General features: G+C 42.4%; 1 protein-coding gene across 18 annotated transcripts in view; it reads right to left on the bottom strand.

Annotated features, from left to right (window-relative positions):
- The window catches only part of LOC132405932 (N-acetyllactosaminide beta-1,3-N-acetylglucosaminyltransferase 3-like), a 115,848-nt gene that overhangs the window by 73,267 nt on the left and 14,741 nt on the right, over positions 1–27,840 (bottom strand). For 16 of the 18 annotated variants that reach the window (XM_059990930.1, XM_059990917.1, XM_059990924.1 and 13 more), the window contains exon 1: positions 1,464–1,740. The exons of 1 other annotated variant lie outside the window; for it this stretch is intronic. The gene's annotated coding sequence lies outside the window, so the exon portion shown is untranslated. Of the gene's footprint in view, positions 1–1,463; positions 1,741–27,840 lie in introns of those variants that run through there. One more of the 18 variants, XM_059990914.1, reaches the window with a different exon arrangement.

Below are 27,840 nucleotides of genomic sequence, written 5' to 3'. Positions count from 1 at the left end.
GATCACAGTGAATGGCAGTGCTGGCTAGAGGGGCCATATGGCCTACTCCTGCACCTACTGTCTATTGTCTATTGAGTTTATAAAACTATGAAAGTCATAGTCAAGAATCATTTTCATAACTGGAAATATAAATAATAGAGAGCATACATTTAACGTGAGAGAGAAAATATTAGAAATGTATGAGGGTTTTTTTCAACACTGAGTGGTGGGTGCATGGAAGGTGCTGCCAGAGGAGTAGGTAGTGCAAGACATGATAGAATACAAATGCTACAGGTATGATTGGGGGGGGGGGAGGGTTGTACGAGAGGAGGAGATGTTGTATTCTGGATTAGGAAGAGTGTCACGGTGATACTTAGGATATTCCTGCAAGAATGTACAGTGTGACTGTATGGTTACTGTATGGTTTGACTGTAAGGTGTCAATGGTTGATACAAGAGGGCAAAATTTAAGATGATTGGAGGAAAGTACGGGGGGGGGGGGGGAGGAGTTGTTGTACTTTTATTATTGTCTGCTTACCAAGGAATATAGGACTTTATAACATATTCTGTCCTAGTCTGTGGCCTTGCTCTGATAAAAATCGTTGATTTTTTTTCCCAAATAATTTATTGGCAGGCAGGGCATTTGAAACAGTCCAAAAAGGAGTACATGCACATTCCTCTAATCTCTTCTGCCCCAAATCATAAAACACATGTCCCGTTGTTTCACCATTGTCCAGGGTACACTGATCTACAATGACCCCCATTCTGTCAGCAATTAATTTCAATGGTACTGTCTGTCTGAGTCAAATGCTGGCTGGATCTCTTCCCCAATTTCCATAACCCTCCACACCCCATTTTGGCCCTTCACTTCCGGGTCCTGAGCCTTACACTTGAGAATTCTCCCTCGAAAGGATTGCCTTTAGCTATCCAGACAGGAAATGGAATTTCCTCCCTCGCCGCTTCATTTTAAACCTACCTCTTTAAGAAAGTACTTGCTCACCTACCAAACGATTGATCATTTCCTCTTCCCCCCCCCCCCCCCGTTAACTATTCAGAACTTGGGCGGAACATTTTCATATGTTTACACAGCTTTTGAGGCACCCACTCTCTGCCCAAGGCGATTGGTAAACTTCATACTTTGTGGTCGCACCCCACCAAATAAAGAGCGTCTCTTCATTAACCATCAATGTTATTTCAAAAGTTCATTTTGACTGATGTAGATAGTCGCAGGAAGCCCGCGGAATCAGGTTACATTCTCTCCCTGAGCTCAATGTGTTAATGGGGAGGGTCTATTGCAAAACAGTACTACAGAAAAGTTCCCTGTTCGTGTTAGTCGGTATGAGTTTAATTTTTAAACCAGCAATACCAATCAAAATATTGTCTGATATTTGTGGTACAGTGTGAAGGAGAAAACGAAAGCGAAGAGCAGAAGGAAGTAAAAAAGGGCTTTAGAAAGATCTCTGAAATCTTAAATTTTGTAGTTACCCTGGCTTCATAGACCCAGTTCCAACCGTGTTCAAGGCAGCCGCTCTATTTCATCTCAGCTAATCATCCAATAACGGGATATTCCCTAAAACAAGTGTTTCTACTTCCTTGAAATGAAAATGAGCGAAAAAAAATCTACCGATGCTGATTCTTTTTTCAAAAAAAATTGAGAACGGTTCGTAAATCTCCGACAGACGTCCGCAGATTTTCTTTTGTTTGTCGTTGTAGTATCTCCGACAGTGTCGGTGAAGAAAGAACTAGTCCATATTTCAGAAGAGGGCATGTAAGAAATTGGGTTGGTGGGAGAGGTAATAAAAAGGAAATATGCTGTTTACGATAAAACTGTGGGACACGCCCAGTAACCCATAAAACTGAATGAGAATAACGTCAGGAAGTGGCCTGTTCTGTTACTGGAAAAAAATCAACTAAACAACATTGGAGAAGCTGAGTCTGAGTGCTGCAGCTTTTAACCTACTTCTGTCTGATCTTCCAAACTGTGGTCGTCTGCTACTGGCACAGTAAAATTGAGGAACAACACCTCTCAGTCGATTCAACCCATAACATGACTATTTTTTTGAAGAAAAAACAAGTAGTGGCTGCTGAGGTACAATCTGATAGTTTATAAAACTATGAAAGTCATAGTCAAGAATCATTTTCATAGCTGGAAATGTAAATAATAGAGAGCATACATTTAAGGTGAGAGAGAAAATATTAGAAATTTATGAGATAATTTTTTTCAACACATAGTGGTGGGTGCGTGGAACGTGCTGCCAGGGGAGTAGGTAGTGCAAGACATGATGGGATACAAATGCTACAGGTATGATGGGGTGGAGGGTGGTGTACGAGAGGAGGTGATGTTTTATTCTGGATTAGGAAGAATGTCACAGTGATACTTAGTGAGGATATTCCTGCAGGAATGTACAGTGTGACTGTATGGTTAAACTGTTGGAATAAGAAGAGGATGATGCCTTTGATGGGATTGTACTACAGGCACCTCAAAATTCCACAAGAATTAGCAGAGCAAATCTATAAGGATGTTGCAAACAGCTGCAGGCAATAATAGGGCTTTAATAGGAGATAAGTTTAAACTCATAGTTAAGATATTGAATGAGACATAATGTTAAATGTGTCCATGAAAGTCTTCTCAAGCAATATGTACTTGGCTGTACTGTAGAGAGGGGACATTACTCTACCTCCCCTTGGGAAATTAGGCTGGACTGGTGATTAAAGTGTTGGTGTAAGAGCACTTTCCAACCCATGATAGAGTCATAGCTTCGGCCCATCTCACCCATGTTGTCCAAGCTGGCTAACTTAAGCTAGTCTCATTTCCCCACCCTCTAAATTCCTCATATCTTAATGTCTTTTAAACATTGTAATTGTCTCTGGTAGCTCATTCTATTTGCCCACCACCACTTTGCACTCAGGACCCCTTGAAATTCTTCCCTCTCACCTTGAACCTATGACTGCAGTTTTGAACTTCCCTGCCCTGGAAAAAAGACTGACCATCCACCTTATTCATGCCCCTTGTGGTTTTATAAACCCTCAGCTTCCTGCACTCCAGACAGAGGTTCAGCCTAACCAGCCTGTAGAACTGCCACCTGGGAGTAGGTCATTCTAGTGTGCCTTCTGTCCCTACTACCATCCACACCCCAAGAAACAAACGAGAACTGGGTTGAGGCATGCAGAGATGGGAGGACTGGGCAGACTTGGTCATTCACACAGTTAGTGAGGCTGGTTGGTGCTTGCTCAGTGTCCCACTGCAGATCTGTGATCTTCTTACACACACTTGTCATTCATTTCTGACTTTCAAGAAATTCAGGTGATGAATATAGAGCCAGAGTGGGAGGGCAATACACTATGAATAAAGGGTCTTCAGCCCACAGTTTCCACCTAGCTGGTCCCAATTTCCTGTGTTCAGCCCATATCCCTCTATGTCCCACCTTTCCATATGCCCACCTGTGTTTTTTAAATGAGACTATTGATTGTTGTTCAGTCATTAAGTCGAGTCCAACTCTTCGTGACCTCATGGACTCCTGCACACCAAGCCTTCTTGTTGGAAACTGCCTCTCTAAGATTCCCCAAGCTCATAAGCATTATGAGTAACATCATCTATCCATCGTAGCCTCTGTCATTCTCTCCTTTTACCTTCTGTTTTACCTAACATGAGCGTCTTCTTCAAGGAATCCTGTCTTCTCACAGTGCGGCCAAAATATTTGAGCTTTTGTCTCATAATTAAGCCTCCTAGTGAGCAGTCTGGCTGTATTTCTTCAAGTATTGACTTGTTGGATCTTCTTGCTGTCCTCCAGCATCCAAGTTCAAAGGCTCTTTTGTATTCAGCCCTACTAATAGTCCAGCTCTCACAGCCACACATCACAACTGGAAATGCCATAGACTTTTCTATATGTATCTTCATAAACAATGTTATGTCTCTGCTCTTCAGTATTTATCTAAATTTGCCATTGCTGCCCTCTCCAGAAATAAGCGCTGTTTAAATTCATGGCTGCAATTACCATATATACTATTGTACCTGCTGCAAATACTTGAAAATGAGATCACAGGTAGATATGGTCATAAAGAGAGCTGTCAAACAGGTCCGAGATTCTTACTCCCTGTGTGGATGAGAGTGGGGACTGTAGGAAGGTTGAGCAACCTAACACTGGCACTGTAGTTCAGGGAGACATTCGGTGCCTGGTGCCCGGGTTCAGGACATCTTATCTGACCTACAGAGGAATTTGCAGTGGGAGGGGAAAGATCCAGTTGTCGTGGTCCATGTGGGTACCAACAACATAGGTAGAATGAGGAAAGAGGTTCTGCTGAGGGAATTTGAGCAACTAGGAACTAAATTAAAAAGCAGAACCAAAAAGGTGGTAAACTCTGGATTACTACCTGAGCTACGTGCAAATTGGCAGAGGGTCAAGGAGATTAGAGAGTTAAGTGCATGGCTCAAGGATTGGTGTGGAAGAAGTGGGTTTGAATTCATAGGAAATTGGCACCATTGTTGGTGAAGGAGGGAGCTGTTCCACTGGGATGGGCTCCACCTGTGAATCATGACAGGACTTGGATCCTAACAAATTGCTTAAGTAGGGCTGTGGACAGGGCTTTAAGCTAAATAGTAGGGGAGTGGGTTCAATAGTTTGGAGAAGTATAGATAAAGTAAAAAAAGAAAAGTATGGATAAAGATGAAAAAACAAAAGATAAAAATTAAGTAAGAGTGGTGTAAAGAAAAGTCAAGTGCAAAAGAGTAAAAGATTACAAGATTTTAAAAGCACAATGGGTGTAAGGGCAATTTATTTGAATGCCTGTAGAATTTGAAACAAGGTCAGTGAACTTGTGGCTCAAATCAGTACAAAGAGATATGATTTAGTGGCTATTACAGAGATGTGGTTGCAAGATGGAGAGGACTGGGAATTAAATATCCAAGGATATCAGGTAATGCAGAAGGATAGGCAGGAAGGTGAGGGAGGTGGGGTAGCTCTTAATTAAGGATGAGATCAGAGCGATAGTGAGAGACGATATAAGATCTAAGGAGCAGAATGTTGAATCCATCTGGGTAGAGATTAGGAATAGTAAAGGGAAAAACATCACAGGGCAGGAGTTGTCTATCAGCCACCGAATAATAACATTACAGTGGCATAGGCCGTAAACAGAAAAGTATCTGAGACATGTAAGAATGGAACAGCAGTAACCATGGGGGACTTTAACTTGCACATTGATTGGGTGAATCAAGTTGGTCGAGGCAGTCTTGGAGGGGATTTCATAGAATCCATCTCTGATGGCTTTCTTGAACAGCATATTACTGAACCCACGAGAGGTGGATTTGGCTAATGCAGACTGGGGTACACAGGCTATATGTTGGGAGTGTTGAGAACAGTGGAAAACTTTCAAAGAGATTTTTCATGGTGCTCAACAAAAGTATGTTCCAGTTAAAACAAAGATAGTAGGGGTGGGGAGTGCCAGCCTTGGATAACTAAGGAAATAAAAGAAGGCATCAAACTAAAAGCTCATGCATACAAAGTTGCCAAGAGTAGTGAAAAATTGGAAGATTGGGAAAACTTTAAAAAGCAACAAAGAAGTACTAAGTGAGCAATAAAGAAAGAGAAGCTAGATTATGAAAATAAACTAGCACAAAATATAAAAACAGGTAGTAATTTTTTTATAATTATATAAAGTGGAAAAAGGTGGCTAAAGTGAACATAGGTCCATTGGAGGACGAGAAGGAGGAATTGATATCGGGTAATGAGAAAATGGCTCAGGTTTTGAATGACTGTTTTATGTCGGTCTTCACGGTGGAGGACATGTTTAACATGCCAAAGAGAGATGTTATGGATGCAATGAGAGGTGAAGACCTCGATACAATAGCTATCACTACAGAGGTAGTGCTGAGCAAACTTGTAGGCCTGAAGATAGGTAAGTCCCCTGGTCCTGATGGTATGTATCCCAGGGTACTGAAAAAAATGGCATAAGTTATAGTAGAGGCTTTGGTGATAATTTATCAAAATTCTTTGGACACTGGGCACATCCCAGCTGACTGGAAGATGGCAAATGTCACGCCACTGTTCAAAATAGGATGTAGGCAAAAGACAGGTAACTATAGGCTAGTTAGTTTAACATATGTAGTTGGGAAAATGCTTGAAGCTATCATTAAAGAAGAAATAGCAAGCCATCTGGAAAGAAATGGATCAATCAGGCAGATGCAGCATGGATTCAGCAAAGACAGGTCCTGTTTGACAAACTTACTGGGATTCCTTGAGGATATAACAAGCATAGTGGATAGGGTGGAACAGATGAACATTATTTACTTGGATTTCCAGAAGGTGTTCAACAAGGTGCCGCATAAAAAACTTATCCATAAGATAAAAATGCTTGGAGTTGGGTGTGATGTATTAGCATGGATAGAGGATTAGTTAACTAATAGAAAGCAGAGAGTTGGAATACAGTAACTGTTCACAATATACATCAATGATCCAGAAGATGGGATCAAGTGTAGTGTATCTAAGTTTGTTGATGATACTAAATTGAGCGGAAAAGCCAATTGCGCAGTAGATATGAAGAGTCTGCAGAGAGATATAGATAGGTTAAGGATCTGGCAGACGGAGTACAAGTTGGTAATTTTGAAGTCATCCACTTTGGAAGGAAGGAAAAAATTATTATTTAAATGGTAAAAGATTTCAGCATGCTTCTGTGCAGAAAGACTTGGGAGTGCTTGTGAATGAACCACAAAAGGTTGGTTTGCAGGTGCAGCAGGCTATCAATAAAGCAAATGGAATGTTGGCTTTCATTGCAAGAGGGATTGAAGAGGAAAGAGGTTATTCTGCAACTGTACAGTTTACTGGCGAGGCTGCACCTGGAGTACTGCGTGCAGTTCTGGTCTTACTTAAGAAAGGATATACTGGCTATGGAGGCAGTAGAGAGGAGGTTCACCAGGTTGATTCCAGATATGAGGGGGTTGGACTATGAGGAGAGATTGAGTTACCTGGGACTGTACTCACTGAAATTCAGAAGGGGAGATCTTAGAGAAACATATAAAATTACGAAAGGGATAGATAAGATACAGGTAGGAAAGTTGTTTCCACTCATAGGTGAGACTAAAACTAGGGGACATAGCCTCAAGATTCAGGGGAGTAGATTTAAGACGGAGATGAGGAGGAACTGCTTTTCCCAGAGAGTGGTGAATCTGTGGAATTCTCTACCCAGTGAAGCAGTGGAGGCTACCTTAGTCAATATATTTAAGACAAGGTTGGATAGATTGTTGTATAGTAGGTGAATTAAGGGTTATGTGGAAACGGTAGGTAGGTGAAGATGAGTCCATGGCCAGATCAGCCATGATCTTATTGAATGGCAGAGCAGGCTCGGCAGGCCAGATGGCCTACTCCTGCTCCCATTTCTCATGTTCAGTAGAGTGGTAGGTGTGTGTTCAATCGCAACATTTAAGAGAGATTTGAATAGATACATGAATGAGGGGGAATCGGAGGGCTATGGTCTAGTTGCAGGTTATAGAGTCATAGAAAAGTACAGCATAGTAAAAGACACTTCAGCCCATTTTATCTGTGCTGAACCATTTAAATTGCTGACTCCCATTGACCTGCAGCTGGACCATAGCCCTCCATACCCCTACCATCCATGTACATATCCAAACTTCTCTTAAATATTGAATTGAGCTTGCACTGGTAGCTCAAGAATCTCTGAGTGGAAGAGCTTCCCCTCAGTTCCCCTTAAACTTTTCACCCTCTACCCATGATATCTAGTTGTAGTCCCACCCAAACATAAATGGAGAAAGCTTGCTTGTGTTTACCCTTTGTATATTACTCATAATTTTGTACACCTCTATCAAAGCTCCCCTCAATCTTCTGCATTACAAGGAATAAAGTTCAAACCTATACAAACTTTCATTATAACTAAGGTCCTCCAGTCCTGGCAACATCCTCGTAAATTTTACCTGTATTCTTTTAACTGTACTTGCATCTTTCCTGTATGTAGGTGACCAAAACTGCACATAATGCTCCAAATTAGACCTCTCCAATGTCTAATATAACTTCAACATAAATCCCATCTCCTGTAGTCAGTACTTAGATCTATGAAGGCCAATATGCCAAAAGCTTTCTTTACAACCCTGTCTACCTGTGCCGCTAATTTCAATAAATTATGGACCTCTATTCCCAAAACACTTTGTCCTACTGTACTTCTCAGTGCCCTACCATTCACTGTGGAAGACCTACCCTGGTTGGTTCTACTGACAATTAAAACCTCACAATTGTCTGCATTAAATTCTATCTTCCATTTTTCAGGCCATTTTTCCAGGTGGTCCAGATCCATCTGCAAGCTATAATAGGCTTCCTGACTGTCCACTGCACCCCCAATCTTGGTACCATCCACAAATTTGAAACCTATCGATTGTTGAAAGGCCTCAATTGAGTGGATGTGGAGAGGATGTTTCTTATGGTGGAGGAGTCTAAAACCAGAGGACACAGACTCAAAATAGAGGCTTGTCCTCTTAGAACAGAGATGAGGATGAATTACTTTAGTCAGAGAATGGTGAATCTGTGGAATCTGGTGTCACAGGTTGCTGTTGAGGCCAGGTCAGTGAGTATATTTAAGGCAGTGATTGATAGATTCCTGATTAGTCAGGGCATGAAAAGATATGGGGAGAAGGCGATTTACTACCTCATCTTGAATTCTGAGTGACTTAATCCTCTTGACCAATCTCCTGTGCAGGACCTTGTCAAATGCCATACTAAAATCCATGTAGGCAACAAGGAGTTTAGGTGGAACCATGCAGAAGATCATTTTTGCATGGACTAGATGGGCCAAGAGACCTGTTTCTCTGTTGTAGTACTAGATGGATCTTGACTCTATGACTTCTTCTGGCAGCTTGTTCAATATATATTCCATCCTTCATAAGAAAAAGTTGCTCCTAAGATCCCTTCCAAATCTTTCCCCTCTCTCCCTAAATTTATGTTCCTTTGTGTTAGTCTCCTCTATGCTGGGGGAGAAAAAACTGTTACTGTCCACCTCAGCTGCACCTCTCATAATTTTACACACTTTATAAAGTCACCCCTCATTCTCTTACATTCCAAGGGCTAGTCAGGCCAATATCTTCCTGTAAGTCAGACTCTTGACAAGATCCTCATTAATGTTTTCTGCATTCTTTCTAGTTTAACTTCCTCTTTCTTATTACACAATGGGCAAAACTGTACACAGTAGTCAAGTGAAGCCTGATCCTTGACTTAGACAAGTAACTGTACCATAAGGTCTCAACTCCTCTACTTAATGCTCTGACTGATGAAACCCAGCATGGTGAGGACACAGCTTCAGAACTGAAGGGTGTTTCTTTAGAACAGAGATGAGGAATGTCTTTAGCAAGAGGATGGTGAATCTGATAGCTGTGGAGGCCAAGATATTTGTGATATTTAAAGCAGCAGTTGATAATTTCTTGATTAGTAAGGGCATCAGAGGTTACTGGGAAAAGGCAGAAAAATGAGGATGCCAGGGATAACTAATCAGCCATGATGGAATGGAAGAGCAGACTTGATGGGCCGAATAACCTAGTTCTGCTCCCATATCTTATGGTCTTATGTTAGAACCATAGAACACTACAGCACAGAAAACAGGCCATTCAGCCCTTCTAGTCTGTGCCGAAACTTTATTCCACTAGTCCCATTGACCTGCACCCAGTCCATAACCCTCCAGACCTCTCCCATCCATGTATCTATCCAATTTATTCTTAAAACTTAAGAGTGAGCCCGCATTTACCATTTCAGATGGCAGCTCGTTCCACACTCCCACCACTCTCTGAGTGAAGAAGTTCCCCCTAATGTTCCCCCTAAACTTTTCCCCTTTCACCCTAAAACCACGTCCTTTCGTATTTATCTCTCCTAATCTAAGTAGAAAGAGCCTAATCGCATTTACTCTGTCTATACCCCTCATAATTTTGTGTACAATGTCCTGTGTATGTTACTCAAAATGGCTTCTTTGGTTTGTTACGAGCAGGAATGCTTCTTTGTCGGATAAGTGTTTCTCTTGCCGTTGTTTCGCTTTAGAATGGCTGATATGGTAATTGTATTCATTTGTTAATCAATGGGGAATGTTATTGTGTCTTGTGATGCTGGGAACTTGGGGGAGGAGTTTTCGCGGGTTTTTGGTGTGAGGGAGACGCCGAGGAAGGTGGACGTGTGCTGGACTGCTCGTAAGACCACTGGGGTGGTCCCAGGTGCGACGGCGTGGCAGTCGGATGGGTCGATTGGTTGGTTGATTGAGCTCCAACGAGTGCACTAAACAGACTGAACTTTGATAAGTTGGCGCCTTTTGTTTTTTTCCTTATATATATATATATATGTTGTATTGCCTAATACTCTTAATTTTAGTAAACTCTTTAAAGTGTATTTCATAACAGTATTTGTTGTGGGTTTGATACTGTTGGGCGCAAGGCATAAACTCGATTCTCACATCACCTGCGTGATTGGGAGGTGGGTTGGTGAGTTGCTGGAACTCTGTTTCCCCTAGACATATACCAGCCTTTTGGGTAAGTGTCCCCCCTCATTCTTCTACACTCCGAGGAATAAAGTACTAACCTGTTCAATCTTTCCCTGTAACTCAACTCCTGAAGACCCGGCAACATCCTAGTAAATCTTCTCTGCACTCTTTTAATCTTACTGATATCCTTCCTATAGTTAGGTGACCAGAACTGAACTGCACACAATACTCCAAACTTGGCCTCACCAATGTTTTATATAACTTCACCATAACATCCCAACTCCTATACTCAATACTTTGATTTATGAATGCCAGGATGCCAACAGTTTTCTTTGCAACCCTGTCTACCTGTGACGCCACTTTCAGGGAATTACGTATCTGAACTCCCAGATCCCTTTGTTCCTCTGCACTCCTCAGTGCCCTGCCATTTACTGTGTATGTCCAACCTTGATTTGTCCTTCCAAAATGCAACATCTCACACTTGTGCCTGCATTAAATTCTATCTGCCATTTTCTGGCCCATTTTTCCAGTTGGTCCAGATCCCTCTGCAAGCTTTGAAAGCTTTCCTTGCTGTCCACAACGCCTCCAATTCTAGTGTCATCAGCAAACTTGCTGATTGAATTTACCACATTATCATCTAGATCATTGATATAGACAACAAACAACAGTGGTCCTAGCACAGATCCCTGAGGCACACCACTGGCCACAGGCCTCCAGTCAAAGAAGCAATCATCCACTACCACTCTCTGTCTTCTCCCAAACAGCCAATTTTGAATCTGGTTTACAACCTCTCCATGGATACCTAGTGTCTGAACCTTCTGAACTAACCTCCCATGTAGGACCCTGTCAAAGGCCTAATGCGAAGGCCTTACTAAAGTCCATGTAGACAACATCCACAGCCTTTCCTTCATCTACTTTCTTGGTAGCCTCCTTGAAAAACTCTACAAGATTCATTAAACATGATCTACCATGCACAAAGCCATGCTGGCTATCCTTAATCAGCCCTTGGTTGTCCAAGTATACCCAATCTCTCAGAACACCTTCCAATAATTTACCTTCTACTGATGTCAGGCTCACCAACCTGTAATTACCTGTTTTACTTTTGGAGCCTTTTTTAAACAACAGAACAACATGAGCTACCCTCCAATCCTCCGGCACCACACCTGTGGCTATGGACATTTTAAATATTTCTGCCAGGGCCCCTGCAATTTCTACACTAGTCTCTCTCAAGGTCCAAGGAAATATCATGTCAGACCAGGGGTATTTATCTACCTTTATTCTCTATAAGGCAGCAAGCACCTCCTCCTCTTTAATCTCTATATGTTGCATGACACTACTGCTTGATTCCCTTCCTTCCATATAAGCTATTGTAGCGATGTACTACATACAGAGCTAGAGACGACACGCAGTCAGTAGGTCGTTTCGAGACTAGTTTATTCAAACTACGTGGCGCTGGCATTTAATCCCTAGCACCCGCCCTCTCTGGGCAGAAATTACATCAGAGGTGCATTACCAAAGTCTCTCCCCGCGCGCTGGCTATTTGTGAGCTGGTTCGCCCACGCAGAAAGTGGGTCGCCATACTATGCCAGTTTCCTGAGTAAATACTGATGCAAAAAAACTGTTTAAGATGTCCCCCATCTTGTGAGATTCCACACATAGACAACCACTCTGATCTTCTAGGGGACCAATTTTGTTCCTTACTATCCTTATATTCTTAATATACTTGTAGAAACCCTTCGGGTTTACCTTCACATTATCTCCCACAGCAACCTCATGTCTTCTTTTTGCCTTCCTGATTTGCTTCTTTAGTATTTTCTTACATTTTCTATACTCTTCAAGTACTTCATTTTTTCCTTATTGCTTATACCTGCTATACACCTCTTTCTTTTTCTTAACCAGATCACTAATATCCCTTGAAAACCAAGGTTCCCTATACCTGTTAACTTTGCCTTTAATCCTGGCAGGAACATGCAAACTCTGCCAGAAAGCAACTTTTCCCAATCCACTCTTCCTATATCCTTTCTCATTTCCACAAAATTGACCCTTCTACAGTTTAGAACCTCAACTCAAGGATCAGACCTATCTTTATCCATAATTAACTTGAAACTAATAATATTATGGTCACTGGATCCAAAATGTTCACCCACAAATACTTCTGTCACCTGACCTGGCTGGTTCCCTAATAAGAGATCAAGCATTGCATCCTCTCTCATAGGTACCTCTATATATTGATTGTCCATTCCTGAACACATTTGACAAACTCCAAACTCTTTTTTAATCACCCTGTCTATCAGTGACATAATTTCAAGAAACTATACACTTGTACTCCTAGCTCCTTCCATTCATTTGTGTCTTGTCATTCCATCTGACTGCACCCTTTCCCTTCAAGCCTCAGAGCCAATCATAGTGCCTGAGACCTGATTACTGCTGCTCGCCCCTGAAGGAACTCTATCCAAGCAGGTATATCTGTTAGTGAAGAGTTTTATGCCCCTTATTTTAAAAGGATGTGCTGAAACTGGACAGGGTTCATAAGAGGTTCATAAAAATGTTTTTAGGATTAAACAGTTTGTCATTTGAAGACTGTTTGATGGTTCTGGGCGTGTAATCACTAGAACTGAGAAGAATGAGGAGTCGCCTTAATGAAATCTATCAAATGGTGAAAGGCCTTGATAAAGTGGTTGTGGAGAGGATGTTTCCTCTGGTAGGAGTGTCTAAGACCAGAGGGCACAGCCTCAAAATAGAGGGGCATCCTGTTAGAATGGAGATGAGGGGGAATTTATTTAAGCAGTAAGTAGTGAATCGGTGGAAGTTGTTGCCATAGGCAACTTGTGGAGGCCAAGTCTTTATGTATATTTAAGGTAGAGGTTGATAAATTTTTGATTGGTCAGGGAATGAAGGGATACAGGGGGCAATGCAGGTGACTGGGACCAAGAGGGAAAATAGATCAGCCATGATGAAATGGCAGAGCAGACTTGATGGGCCAAATGGGCTAATTCTGGTTCCATAGCTTATGGTGTTATGGTTATTGAAAGAGGCCAGATTGCTGGGGCCTTGACTAATATCTTCCTGTCCTCTCTAGCCACAGGCAAGGTCCCGGAGGAATAGCAAGTAGCTGACGTTATTCTGTTGTTCGAAGCTGGAAACTATATCCCAGTAAGCTTCACATCAGTGTTAATGGAGGGAATTCTTGGGAAGAGCCAGCATGGCTTTGTGTGGGGCAAGTATTGTCTTACTAAGTTTTTTTTGACAGGCCAAATGGTTAAGGTGTTGGATTAGCAATCTGAAGGTCATGAGTTTGAGCCCTAGCCAAGGCAACGTGTTGTGTCCTTGAACAAGGCACTTAACCACACATTGCTTCAGTCCACCCAGCTGAAAATGGGTACCAGCAAAATGCTGGGGTTAGCCTTGTGATAGACTGGCATCCTCGTGTACTGTCAGTCGCTTCACACCGCAGAAACTGGTATAAGCACTGGCCTGATGAGCCTATAAGGCTCGGGACAGACTTTAACTTTTAAACTTTTAGTTTTTTGACAAGATGATGGGGGTGATTAATGGAGGTGCAGCTGTGCATGTCGCATGTATGGATTTTAGTAAGGAACTTGACAAGGGCCCTCAATGGGGGCTCATCCAGAAGATTAAGATGCATGGGATCCATGGTGAATTAGCCATTTGAATTCAGAACTGGCTTGTCCATTGAAGACCGAGTATTGGTGTAAGGGACTTATTCTAGCTGATGTTAGAATTAGTGGTGTTCTGCAGGGATCTGGACTGGGACCGCTACTATTTGTGATGTTCTGTATATAAATGACCTGGCTGAAATTAGATGGGTGGGTTAGTAAGTTTACTGGTGATATGAAGATAGATGATGTTGTAGCATAGAAGATTGGGCAAAGGATACTGTGCTGTCTTTACGACAATTATTTAGTTTATAATATTTTCGCTTAGTAATTCATTCAATAGTATTTTCTAGTTAGAATTAGAAGTGTTTAAAGTGTATTCATTGCATGTAAAATATATCGGCATGCGATGACGTCACATCCGGTTTCGCCGCGTCTTGTGGGAAAACACCGGTTTGAAATTAGCGCGAGGGTGGGGGCTTTCCACGAGGCTCACCTGAGCAGAAGCAGTTTTGCAGGCATGAGAAATCACAGTGAGAGCAACGCTGTAAGTTAATAGATAATCGATATATTGAACTAAGATGTTAATGCCGATCCTGTTAGAAGTAACGACGGTAGATAATGTTTATGCTTTCGTTAGTTAAAGAGTCGCGGATAGTTTGCATGGAAGTGTATTTAAAGTAGTCAATGGAGCAGGTAAACTCTCCCTGTATACTGCACCTTAGTGTAATGTAGTTATAGTCACCTTTGCAAGTATTTACACTTGAAATGTGATATTAAGGAAGGAACAAATACTGTATCAATCTTGTATTGTTTTATCAACAGTTTTCACCATATGTTAATGTGAAGAGTGAACAGTAAATGGTTAATCTTACTGCGATCTGGTTTCATTGACTGTGGTTTATCCGGACGTTGAATTCGGCGTTATTAGTACACCCGAAGGAGAACGTTACAGATACAGTGAGATATAGATCATTTGCAGATATGAGTGGAGAAATGGTAGATAGAGTTTAAAAAGGCCACAGGTGAAGTGTTGCACCTTGGTAGGTCAAGTGTAAAGAGACAGTTCACTGTTAAGGGCCAAGATCCTTAACAGTGTTGATGAGCAGTGTGATCTTGGGGCCCAAATTCATAGTTCCCTGAAAGTGGCTACACAGGTTGATAGGGTGGTTAAGAAGGCATATGGCATGCTTGCCTTTATTACTTGAGGCGTTGAGTTCAAAAGTCAAGAAGTTATGTTGTAGCTTTATAAATCTCTAATTATGATTCAGCTGAAGAATTGTGTACAGTTCTGGTTGCCCCATTATAAGAAAGATGTTGTAGCTTTGGAGGGAGTGAAGAAGAGATTTACCAGGACACTGCCTAGATTAGAAAATGTGCAATAATGAGAGTTGGGCAAACTGAGGTTGTTTTCTCTGGAGCAGTGAAGGCTGAGGAGAGATCTGATAGCGGTTTATAAGATTATGAGAGGCATAGATAAGGTGGACAGAGAGTATCTTTTTCTAAAAGTTGAAATATCTAATTACAGAGAGCATTCATTTAAGGTGCGAGGGGTAATTTCAAAGGAAATGTAAGGAGCAAGAATTTTACACAGAGGGATAGGTGTCTGAAATCTACTGCCTAGGGACTTGATAGAGGCAGAAACATTAGAGACTTAAGAGACATTTAGATAAGCACATGAAAATAAGGAAAATGGATATAACCATATAACCATATAACAATCACAGCACGGAAACAGGCCATCTTGGCCCTCCTAGTCTGTGCCGAACCCTTAATCTCACCTAGTCCCACCTACCCGCACTCAGCCCATAACCCTCCACTCCTTTCCTGTCCATATACCTATCCAATTTTACCTTAAATGACACAACTGAACTGGCCTCTACTACTTCTACAGGAAGCTCATTCCACACAGCTATCACTCTTTGAGTAAAGAAATACCCCCTCGTGTTTCCCTTAAACTTCTGCCCCCTAACTCTCAAATCATGTCCTCTCGTTTGAATCTCCCCTACTCTCAATGGAAACAGCCTGTTCACGTCAACTCTATCTATCCCTCTCAAAATTTTAAATACCTCGATCAAATCCCCCCTCAACCTTCTATGCTCCAATGAATAGAGACCTAACTTGTTCAACCTTTCTCTGTAACTTAATTGCTGAAACCCAGGTAACATCCTAGTAAATCGTCTCTGCACTCTCTCTAATTTATTGATATCTTTCCTATAATTCGGTGACCAGAACTGCACACAATATTCCAAATTTGGCCTTACCAATGCCTTGTACAACTTTAGCATTACATCCCAACTTCTGTACTCAATGCTTTGATTTATAAAGGCCAGCGTTCCAAAAGCCCTCTTCACCACCCTATCTACATGAGACTCCACTTTCAGGGAACTATGCACTGTTATTTCTAGATCTCTCTGTTCCTCTGCATTCCTCAATGCCCTACCATTTACTCTGTATGTTCTATTTGGATTATTCCTGCCAAAATGTAGAACCTCACACTTCTCAGCATTAAACTCCATCTGCCAACGTTCAGCCCATTCTTCTAACCGGCATAAATCTCCCTGCAAGCTTTGATAATCCACCTCATTATCCACAACACCTCCTACCTTAGTATCATCGGCATACTTACTAATCCAATTTACCACCCCATCATCCAGATCATTTATGTATATTACAAACAACATTGGGCCCAAAACAGATCCCTGAGGCACCCCGCTAGTCACCGGCCTCCATCCCGATAAACAATTGTCCACCACTACTCTCTGGTATCTCCCATCTAGCCACTGTTGAATCCATTTTATTACTCCAGCATTAATACCTAACGACTGAACCTTCTTAACTAACCTTCCATGTGGAACTTTGTCAAAGGCTTTGCTGAAGTCCATATAGACTACATCCACTGCCTTACCCTCGTCAACATTCCTCGTAACTTCTTCAAAAAATTCAATAAGGTTTGTCAAACATGACCTTCCATGCACAAATCCATGCTGGCTACTTCTAATCAGATCCCGTCTATCCAGATAATTATAAATACTATCTCTAAGAATACTTTCCATTAATTTACCCACCACTGATGTCAAACTGACAGGTCTATAATTGCTAGGCTTCCTTCTAGAACCCTTTTTAAACAATGGAACCACATGAGCAATACGCCAATCCTCCGGCACAATCCCCGTTTCTAATGACATATTAAAGATCTCCATCAGAGCTCCTGCTATTTCTACACAAACTTCCCTCAAGGTCCTGGGGAATATCCTGTCAGGACCCGGAGATTTATCCACTTTTAAATTTCTTAAAAGCGCCAGTACCTCCACCTCTTTAATTGTCATAGGTTTCATAACTTCCTTACTTGTTTCCCACACCTTAGACAATTCAATAACCTTCTCCTTAGTGAATACCGAAGAGAAGAAATCATTCAAAATCTCTCCCATCTCCTTCGGTTCCACACATAGCTGACCACTCTGATTCTCTAAGGGGCCAATTTTATCCCTCACTATCCTCTTGCTTTTAATATAACTGTAGAAACCTTTCAGATTTACTTTCACCTTATTTGCCAAACCAACCTCGTATCTTCTTTTAGCTTTTCTAATCTCTTTCTTGAGATTCCTTTTACATTCTTTATATTCCTCGAGCAATTCCTTTACTCCATGCTGCCTATATCTATTGTAGACATCCCTCTTTTTCTGAACCAAATTTCTAATATCCCTTGAAAACCATGGTGCTCTCAAACCTTTAACCTTTCCTTTCACCCTAACAGGAACATAAAGATTCTGTACCCTCATAATTTCACCCTTAAATAACCTCCATTTCTCTATTACATCCTTCCCATAAAACAACTTGACCCAATCCACTCTCTCTAAATCCCTTCGCATCCCCTCAAAGTTAGCCTTTCCCCAATCAAAAATCTCAACTCTAGGTCCAGTCCTGTCCTTCTCCATAATTATATTGAAGCTAATGCTATTGTGATCACTGGACCCGAAGTGCTCCCCAACACATACATCTGTCAGCTGACCTATCGCATTCCCTAACAGGAGATCCAACACTGCCCCATCTCTAGTCGGTACTTCTATGTATTGTTGCAAAAAACTATCCTGCACACATTTCACAAACTCTAAACCATCCAGCCCTTTTACAGAATGAGCTTCCCAGTCTACGTGTGGAAAATTAAAATCTCCCACAATCACCACCTTGTGTTTACTACAAATATCTGCTATCTCCTTACACATTTGCTCTTCCAACTCGCGCGCCCCATTAGGTGGCCTATAATACACTCCTATCAGTGTTTCTGCACCTTTCCCATTCTTCAATTCCACCCAAATGGTCTCCCTAGAGGAGCTCTCTAATCTATCCTTCCAAAGCACCGCCATAAGATTTTCTCGGACAAGCAATGCAACACCTCCTCCTCTGGCCCCTCCTACTCTATCACACCTGAAGCAACTAAATCCAGGAATATTTAGTTGCCAATCACACCCTTCCTGCAACCATGTTTCACTAATAGCTACAACATCAAAATTCCAGGTATCAATCCACGCTTTAAGCTCATCCACCTTTCTTACAATGCTCCTAGCATTAAAATAGATACATTTAAGATACTCTCCATCTCCTCCTCTCTTTCCATCCCTAACAATGCATTCAAATTTATTATCCTTTTCTTTCTTCTCCCCTACATCTTCGGGCTGAGCGCATCCCTTCTCCATCACCTGCCTTTCCTCCCTCACACACTGTCTATTTACTTGCTCCACTGGTGAACTAACCTCCTCTCCCATAGTCTCCTCAAATAGTCTCCCGCCCCCCCATCTTACTAGTTTAAAGTCCGCCCTGTAGCCCTAGCAAACCTCCCCGCTAGGATATTGGTCCCCCCACGATTCAAGTGTAACCCATCCTTCTTGAACAGGTCACTCCTGCCCCAGAAGAGGTCCCAATGATCCAGAAACTTGAATCCCTGCCCCCTGCTCCAATCCCACAGCCACGCATTCATCCTCCACCTAATTCTATTCCTACTCTCACTGTCGCGTGGCACAGGCAGTAATCCCGAGATTACTACCTTTGCGGTCCTTCTTCTTAACTGCCTTCCTAACTCCCTATACTCTCGTTTCAGGACCTCTTCCCCTTTCCTTCCTATGTCATTGGTACCTACATGTACCACGACCTCTGGCTCTTCACCCTCCCACTTCAGGATATCTTGGACGCGATCAGAAACGTCCCGAACCCTGGCACCAGGGAGGCAAATTACCATCCGGGACTCCCGGTCACCTCCACAGAAACACCTGTCTGAGCCCCTGACTATTGAGTCCCCTATTACTATGGACCTCTTTCTTCTAACCCTACCCTTCTGAGCTACAGGGCCGTCCTCTGTGCCGGAGGCTCGGCCACTGTCACTCCCACCAGGTAGGCTGTCCCCCCCAACAGTACTCAAACATGAGTACTTATTGTCAAGGGGTACAGCCACTGGGGTACTCTCTAGTACCTGCCTCTTCCCCTTCTTGACTGTAACCCACCTATCTGCCTCCCGTGGTCCCGGAGTGACCACCTGCCTGTAACTCCTCTCTATCACCTCCTCACTCCCTGACCAGGCGAAGGTCATCGAGCTGCAGCTCCAGTTCCCTAACTCGGTCCCTCAGGAGCTGCAGTTCGGCGCACCTGGCGCAGATGTGGACGTCCGGGAGGCTCGGAGACTCCAGGATCTCCCACATCCAACACCGAGAACAACAAGCTGCCCTCACACTCATACCTCCCAAATAACTGAAAATACAAGAACTAAAAGATAAGCCTAGATATGGACATTGTGTAAGCAGAAGAAATTAGTTTAGTTGGCCATTTGATTACAAATCTAATTGCTTTGACCCAACATTGTGGGCCAAGGGTCTGTTCCTCTGCTGTATTTCAATACATACTTCCTTTATTCAAAAATAGTGTTCAACTTATGTTTAATTTATGTTTTTCTTGTGACTGCCATTTACCTGATGCCTTGTGCTTTATAAAATATTTCCCCACTGCTACCAGATTTGTGAATCAACTTGAAAAACCCTAATTCAGTCTCAGGTTGTATTTCCCTTAATTTGACTGACATTTGTATTTAATTTTGTTTATTCTCTCCGGAAAGTCATGTTTTGAGCAGACTCGATGGACTGAATGGCCTAATTCTGCTCCTATGTCTTACGGACTTGTATTTTATTTGCCTTGAAATGAATGCCAACATTGTATTTTGCTTCTTTACAAACAGACTCAACCTATAAATTAACCTTCTCCTAAGTCCCTTTGCAGCTCTGATGTTTGAATTTTCTCTCTATTTAGATAATAGTCTTCACTTTTGTTCCTTTTACCAAATGGCATCATCATACATTTCCCAACACTGTATTCCATCTGTCACTTTTTAATTCATTCTTCCAATTTGTCTAAGTCCTCTGCAATTGCGTTGCGTTGTTTACACAACACTGCCTACCCCTCCACCGATCTTCGTATTATCTGCTAACTCTTCAACAAGGCCATCTATTCCATTATCTTAACCACTGACAAACAGTGTGAGAAGGAGCAGTCTCACTACTGACCTCTAAGCAACACCACTAGTCACTGACAGTCAACTAGAAAAGGCCCCCTTTATTCCCATTCATTGCCTCCTATCTGTCAGCCAGCTATTCCTCTATCCATGCCAATATCTTTCCTGTAATGTCATGAGATTTTATCTTGTTAAGAAGCCCCATGTGTAGCACCTTATCAAATGCCTTCTGAAAACCCAAGTAAATGACCATGCCAGAGTCAAGTAATTCTTGAAAAATCACAACCAATGCATCTGTTATCTCTTCAGCAACCTCTCTCAAGGCTCTGGGATGTAGTCCATCTGGTCCAGGTATCTAATCTGCCTTAAGACCTTTCAGTTGCCTAACCCTTTTTCCTTGTAATTACAATGGTACTCACTCCTACTCCCTGACACTCATGGACTTCTAGCACATTGCTAGTGTCTTCCACAGTGAAGACTGATGCAAAGTAATTATTAAGTTCATCTGCCATTTTTTTGTCCCCCATTACTACCTCACCAGCATCTTTTCCCAGTGGTCCAATATCAACTCTCACCTCCCTTTTACTCTTCATATAACTGAAAAAATACTTTTGGTATCCTGCTTTATATTATTGGCTACTTTGCCCTCATATTTCATCTTTCCCCTTCTTGTGCATTTTTAGTTGCTTTTTCTTGGATTTTTAAAACTTCCCAGTCACTTTTGCTACATTATATGCCCTTTCTTTGGCTTTTATGCAGTCTTTAACTTCCTTTGTCAACCACAGTTGCCTATCCCTGCCATTTGAGAACTACTTCTTCTGTGGGACATACTGTATCTATCCTGCGCCTTGTGACCTATTCCCAGAAGCATCATCCCTGCCAGTATTCTCCTCCAATCCACCTGGGCAAGCTTCTCTCTCACGCCTCTGTAATTCTCTTTATTCCTTTGTGATACTAATACATCTGACTTGTGCTTCTCCCTCTCAAATTTCTGTATGAATTCAATCATATTATGATCACTGCCTCCTTCGGATTCCTTTTACATAAGTTCCAATATAAAATCAGGATTTTTACACAACAGCCAATCTGAGATAGCCTTTACTAAAGTCAGCTCAAGCACAAGCTGTTCTAAAAGCCACCTCGTAGGCATTCAACAAATTCCCTCTCTTGAGATCTGACACCAACCTGATTTTCCCAATGCCCTTGCATATTGAAGTCCCTATTATAATTGTGTCATTACCCTTATTACATGCCTTTTCCAGCTCCTTCTGCAGTCTCAACCCCACATTTTGGATACTATTTGAAGGCCTATATATGATTCCCTAATGGTACTTTTTACCCTTGCAGTTTCTTAACTCCACCCTCAAAGATTCAAAATTCTCTGACCCTATGTCATCTCTTTCGAAGGATGTAATTCCATCTCTTACCAACAGAACCACACCACTACTTATGCCTTCCTGCCTGTCTTTTCGATACAAAGTATTTTCTTCGATATTAAGCTCCCAACTAAGACCTTCTTTCAGACATGACTCAGTGATACCCACAACGTCATACCAACCTATCGCTAATTGCGCGTGAGTTCGTCCACCCTATTCTGAACACTGTGCATTTTGATACAGCTCCTTCAGCCCTTTTGAATTTTGCCTCTGTAGTGCAATTTAACTCTTTGTCTGTATTTGTACCCAATCATTGGCTTGTCTTTCTTTACATTCATTTTACACCCATCATCTACTTGCAAATCTGCTGGCTCATCCTCAGCTCTATTGTACTGGTTCCCATCCCCTGCCATATTAGTTTAAACCACTGTTACTTAGTGTTGAGAGTTGGCAGTAATTTCTAAGCGACCCTAGGGTGAATTGCTCTTGGAATTAGTCAAGTCCATTTCTCAATGAGTTCAATTTTACCCAGAAATTATCTAACATAAAAAAATTCATCTTATCCATCATTTCCACAAGAAATATGAGCAAATGACTCAAATTTATACCCTTTTTTTGATGAAGGTTTATTTAAGTTAGGGTTAGGTTTAAAGTTGATTGGAAGGGGACATTAACAGGGATGAAGGCAGAACAGCAATGGCTGGAGTTTCTGGGAGCAATTTAGAAGGCTCAGCATACATACCTCCCAAGGAAGTATTCTCATGACAACCCAAGGTGAGAAATAAAGCCAAAGACAGCATAAAAGAGGGCATATAATAGAGCAAAAATTAATTGGATGTTCAAAGATTGGGAAGCTTTTTAACACCAACGTAAGGAAACTAAAAAGACAATATGGAGAGAAAGGATGAAATATGAAGATCAGTAATATAAAACAGAATACCAAGAGTTTTTTTTCAGATATATAAAAAGTAAACAGGACCTCCAGGGTTGCAATCTCAGAATTGCTACCCGTGCCACATGCTAGTGAGGCTAGAAATAGGAAGATAACGCAGCTAAATACATGGCTAAGGAGATGATGCAGGAGGGAGGGCTTTATGTTTCTGGACAATTGAGCCTTGTTCCAGGGAAGGTGGGACCTGTTCCGATGGGACAGCTTGCACCTGAACTGGAGGGGGACTAACATCCTTGCGGGTAGATTTGCTAGTGCTGCTCCAGGGGGTTTAAACTAGATTTGCAGGGGGAGGGGAACTAGAGAAAGGGTGCAGAGGAGATTTACAAGGATGTTGCCTGGATTGGGGAGCATGCCTTATGAGAACTTTTCTCCTTGGAGAGATGGAGGATGAGAGGTGACCTGATAGAGGTGTATAAGATGATGAGAGGCATTGATCGTGTGGATAGTCAGAGGCTTTTTCCCAGGGCTGAAATGGTTGCTACAAGAGGACACAGGTCTAAGGTGCTGGGGAGTAGGTACAGTGGTGATGTCAGGGGTAAGTTTTTTACTCAGAGAGTGGTGAGTGCGTGGAATGGGCTGTCGGCAACAGTGGTGGAGGCAGATATGATAGGGTCTTTAAGAGACTTTTGGATAGGTACATGGAGCTCAGGAAAGTAGAGGGCTCTGGGGAAGTCTACTAATTTCTAAGGTAGGGACATGTTCGGCACAACTTTATGGACCGAAGGGCCAGTATTATGCTGTAGGTTTTCTGTGTTTCTATGCTTTTAACCTGTTGTACCTGCAAGCCCACATTTTGCAATTCATAAACAAGCACTCCCAAGTCATTCTGCACAACGGCATGCTGCAATCTTTCACCATTTAAGTAATAATCTTCTCTTCTATTATTGCTTCCAAAGTGGATGATCTCGCATTTACCAACATTGTATTCCATCTGCCAGACCTTGGCCCACTCACTTAACTTAGATAATATCCCTCTGCAGACTCATCACATCTTCTGTACAATTTGCTTTTCCACTCAGTTTAGTGTCATCAGCAAATTTTGCTACACTACACACAGCCCCCTCTTCCAAATCATCAATGTAAGTGGTAAACAATTGCGGGCCCAACACTGACCCGCAGCACCCCACTCACCACTGACTGCCAACTGGAGAAACACCCATTTATGCCAACTCTCTGCCTTCTATTGGTTAACCAATCCACTATCCATGCCAATTCCTCCGACTCCATGCATCTGTATCTTATTTGTAAGTCTCTTGTGTGGCCCCTTATCACACGCCTTCTGGAAATCCAAGTATACGACATCCACCTGTTCTCCTCTATCCACTTCACTCATTATGTCCTCAAAAAACTCCTTTAAGTTTGTCAAACAGGACCTGCCCCTTCTGAATCCATGCTGCATCTGGCTAATGGAACCACTCCTTTCTAAATGCTTCACTATTTCTTCCTTAATGACAGCTTCAAGAATTTTCCTGACTACAGATGTTAAGCTAACTGGCCTATAGTTGACCGTCTTTTGCCTACATCCTTTTTTAAAAAGTGCCATGACATTTGCTGTCTTCCAATCAACTGGGACCTGCCCTGAGTTTAGAGAGTTTTGATAAATGATTACCCACGCGTCTGCTATAACTTCCGCCAATTCCCTCAGCACCCTGGGATGCATCCCATCAGGACCAGGGGACTTACCTACCTTCAGGCCCTCTAGCTTGCTCATCACTATCTCTTTAGTGACAGTGACTTTATTGAGGTCCTCACCTCCCATTTTGTCCATAACATCCTTCTTTGGTATATTAGACATGTCTTCCACTGTGAAGACCAACACAAAACAGTCATTGAATGCCATTTCCTTGTCATCCAATATCAATTTCCCCTTCTCGTCATCCAAGGGACCTATGTTGACTTTAGCCACCCTCTTCCGCTTTATATATTTATAAAAACTTTTGCTATCTTTTTTTATATTTTGCGCTAATTTACTTTCATACTCTATCTTCCCTTTCCTTATTTCTTGTTTTGTTGTTCTTTGTTGCCTTTTAAAGTTTTCCCAATCCTCCAGTCTCCCACTAGTCTTTGCCACTTTTACACATGGGCTTTTAATTTGATGCTGTCTTTTATTTCCTTAGTTATCCCCACACTTAGTTATCCCTGGCTCTCCCCACACTTACTGTCCTTACTTTTGACTGGAATATAGTTTTGTTGAGCACTGTGAAAAATCTCTTTAAAAGTAATCCACTGTTCCTCAACTGTCCTACCAAATTGCCTGTGTTCCCAATCCACATTAGCCAACTCCTCCCTCCTCCCCTAATAGTCTCCCTTGTACAAGCATAATAAGCTTTAGATCTAACTATTTCATCCTCCATCTGTCTGCAAAATTCAATCATACTATGATCACTCTTTCCAAGAGGATCCTGACTACAAGATAGTTAATCTTACTTGCTTCATTGCACAGGATGTTTACAAGGATGTTACCTGGATTGGGGAGCATGCCTTATGAGAATAGGTTGAGTGAACTTGGCTTTTTCTCCTTGGAACAAAGGAGGATGAGAGGTGACCTGATAGAGGTGTACAAGATGATGAGAGGCATTGATCTTGTGGATAGTCAGAGGCTTTTTCCCAGGTCTGAAATGGTTGCCACAAGAGGACACAGGTTTAAGGTGCTGGGGAGTAGATACAGAGGAGATGTCAGGCGTACGTTTTTTACTCAGAGAGTGGTGAGTGCATAGAATGGGCTGCCAGCAGCGGTGGTGGAGGCGGATACGATAGGATCTTTTAGGAAGCTTTCAGATAGGTACGTGGAGCTTAGTAAAATAGAGGGCTATGGGTAAGCCTAGTAATTTCTAATGTAAGGACGTGTTCAGCACAACTTTGTGGGCCGAAGGGCCTGTATTGTGCTGTAGGTTTTTTATGTTTACAGGACTAGATCTAAGATAGTATTTTCCATTGTAGGTTCGCTAACATGCTGCTCAAGAAAGCCATCACAGAAGTATTCTGTGTAGTCCTCCTCAAGGCTTCCCAAACCAACCTGATTCACTCAATCTACGTGGAAGTTAAAATCCCCCATGACAACTGCCATTCCATTCTTATGAGCCCCAGTTAGTTCCTGGTAAATCGTCTCTGCCACTGCAATACTTTTATTAGGTGGCCTATAGACAACACCCACCAGTGATTTTTTTTCCCTTTACTATTCTTAATCTCTACCTAGATGGACTCAACATTCTGCTCTGTAGATCTTATATCATTTCTCACAATAGCCTTGATCTCATTCCTAATCAAGTGCACCATGCCACCTCCTTTGCCTTCCTACCTATCTTTCCCTATTACCAGATACGCTGGGATCCTTGCAACCTGGTTTCTGTAATGGCCACTAAATCATATGCCTTGGTACTGATCTGTGCCACAAGTTTACTAACCTTGTTTCTAATACTATGGGAATTTAGATAAAGTGCCCTTATACTCATTGTCCTTTTAGAATCTAGTGACCTATGCGATATTTGCTTTTTACTTTTATGCACTCTACTCTTACTTTTTTCTTCACTAACTCTAGCTTTGGTCTCTGCATCACTTCCCTCTTCTTTTCTGTGTGGGTTCCCTTCCCCTGTCATATTAGTTTAGGGTTAAATTAATATGGTTATAGAGCAGCGAGACTGCACAAGCGCGTGACATCAGCCAGTAGAGTGCGAAAGGTTTGAAAAGAAGGCAGCGATATCCAGCGGGCAGTGGAGTGACAGGGCTTTGGCTCAACGGGCTTAGGCGGTAACGGGATGAGGCGAGGTAGGAAGTATGTGTGTGAGGCCAATTTTCTGGTCTCAGTGTCAGATGTGGGGTGTCCTGGATCTCCCAGCCTCTCAGACAGCCCACTAGGTGTGTCAAGCTGCAACTCCTGAGGGACCGAGTTAGGGAACTGGAGATGCAGCTTGATGACCTTCGCCTGGTCAGGGAGAGTGAGGAGGTGATAGAGATTGTGACATTGATCCCAGCCCTGCCCAGATGTAGACTGTCAGGACAGTACTGGTCCCACCTCCCCCAGAAGCGGTTCCAATGCCCCAAGAATCTGAAACCTTCCATCCTGCACCACTGCTCAAGCCACATATTCATTCTAGCTATCCTGCTGTTCCAATTCTGGCTAGCACATGGCACCGGGGTAATAATCCTGAGATTATTATCTTTGAGGTCCTACTCTTTAATTTATCTCCTAGCTCCCTAAATTCAGCTTGTAGGACCTCATCCTGCTTTCTTCCTATATCATTAGTACCTACATGCATCACGACAGCTGGCTGCTCACACTCCCCTTTCAGAATGCCCTGCAGCCTCTCCAAGACATCTCTGACCCTTGCACCCGGGAGGCAACTCACTATACAGGAGTCCCGTTTACGGCCACAGAAGCTCATTTCTATTCCCCCTACCATGGAATCCCCTACCACAACAGCTCTGCAACTCTTTTTCTTGCCCTCATGCGCAGCAGAGCCACCCACGGTACCATGATTCTGGTTACTGCTGCCTTTACCTGATGAGCCATCTCCCCCAACAGATTCCAAATGTCAGATGTGTATCTGTTTTGCAGGGAGATGACTGCAGGAGACTCCTGTACTACCTTCCTGCTGGTCACCCATTCTCTATCTTTCCTTAGATCCTTAAACTGCAGTGTGACCAACTCACTAAATGTGCTATCCACAACATTCTCAGCATCTCGGATGCTCCAAAGTGAGTCCATGCACAGCTCCAGTGCCACCATGCAGTTCCTGCACACGTAATCTTCAGCCTCCCTGAATTCCCACATGTCACAGGAGAAGCATGACACAGGTCTGAGCTCACCTGCCATGACAGAGCAATGGATGTTAGCGGAAGAGGACCAAGGGAGAAAGGGAATAGCCCGCTGGAGAAGTCAAAGATAGTTATCTGTGAGTCTCTGAGAACATCTGCTCCCAATTTATGGTCCCAAGTTTCTACCTAATGGTATCATATTTCCCTCCTT

Source organism: Hypanus sabinus, chromosome 16 (assembly GCF_030144855.1).
Source record: "Hypanus sabinus isolate sHypSab1 chromosome 16, sHypSab1.hap1, whole genome shotgun sequence".
Lineage (NCBI taxonomy): Eukaryota > Metazoa > Chordata > Chondrichthyes > Myliobatiformes > Dasyatidae > Hypanus > Hypanus sabinus.
The sequence above is the reverse complement of the archived record's forward strand: the minus strand, read 5'-3'. Positions and strand labels throughout refer to the sequence as shown.